Raw genomic sequence first — 1,180 nt, 5'->3', positions numbered from 1 at the left:
GAAACTATCCCCTCCCTCTCTGTCTGGCCACTTGGCACCCTGGGCCACCAGAACCTGCTGCCATCTGCCCTCCAAGCTTAGCTTATTCTCTTCCCCTCCAAGGACTCCCAAAGGACCATGAGCATGCCCACCTGTGCCCTCACCTGCTGCCCCATCCCTACGTGTCCAGACTGGGGATTGGGCTCTGTGCTCTGGTGGGCGCAGGCTCTGGGGTATGCGGGCTGCCTTTGCATCCCAGCTCTGTGGTGTCTCGGCGCTCGGCATCTGTCTTGTTGTCTGTGATGGGGAGATAGTTAGTCCCACCCGTGGAGATGCTGCGTGGCTTGTACAAGTGTGGTAGGGGGTTAGCGAACAGGGTTCAGGGTGGGTGTCCTTATGAGAATTGACTCTTCCAGGAATCCTTCCATGAGAACTGCAACCAAAATTCTTCTCCCTACTTCCTTGTTGACTCTGGTCTTCCACTTCCCTGGGACCCATGTAACCCAGATGGCAGTGGGGCCACCCAGGTCACTTCTGACTTCAACTCCATGCTATTCTGCAGGCTGCTGTCCCATGCCAGCCCACAGGCTGAGCTTGGCACCATGCCCACCTGTGTCTGCCCGTGTTTGTGGGATGGCTGCTCACTGTGGGCCCTTGCTGAGTTCCAGTAATTCTATTAGAGATCCAGAGGTGGGGTAGGGGAGGAGTTTGGCTGGGGGCAAGTATGGCGTGGGAAACAGGAGAGGTGTAGAAAGCTGAAAGGAAATGAGAGAGGTTGGGGTTCAAAGAAGGAATGGTTGGTGGGCAAGCTGCAAGTAGGAACTCAGTAAGCGCTTGTAGAATGAATGAGCAATGGACAAGTGGCTGGATGCACCCTGCACCCTGTCTGGGACCTTCCCGAATCATTGTTCTGTCTTCTCCAGCTTGGCCTGGCCCATCAACACCCTGAGGACACACACGTGACTCAGGGTCAGTAACTGTGTACGTGGGAGACAGGGTATCACACAATCCATGATAATTGGGCAGAAAATTGTTGAAAGTTCATGTATTTATTTAGTTCCGTTTTATTTGGAAGAAAGACAGACAGGGCCAGAGAGACAGATGGAGTGAGATCCGCTGGTCTGCTCTCAAAATGTCTGCAATACTGGGGACTGAGCCAGGCCAGAATCAGGAGCCCAGCATTCGATCCAAGTGTCCCACG

This window comes from Lepus europaeus, chromosome 2 (assembly GCF_033115175.1).
Source record: "Lepus europaeus isolate LE1 chromosome 2, mLepTim1.pri, whole genome shotgun sequence".
NCBI classification, from domain to species: domain Eukaryota; kingdom Metazoa; phylum Chordata; class Mammalia; order Lagomorpha; family Leporidae; genus Lepus; species Lepus europaeus.
The sequence above is the reverse complement of the archived record's forward strand: the minus strand, read 5'-3'. Positions refer to the sequence as shown.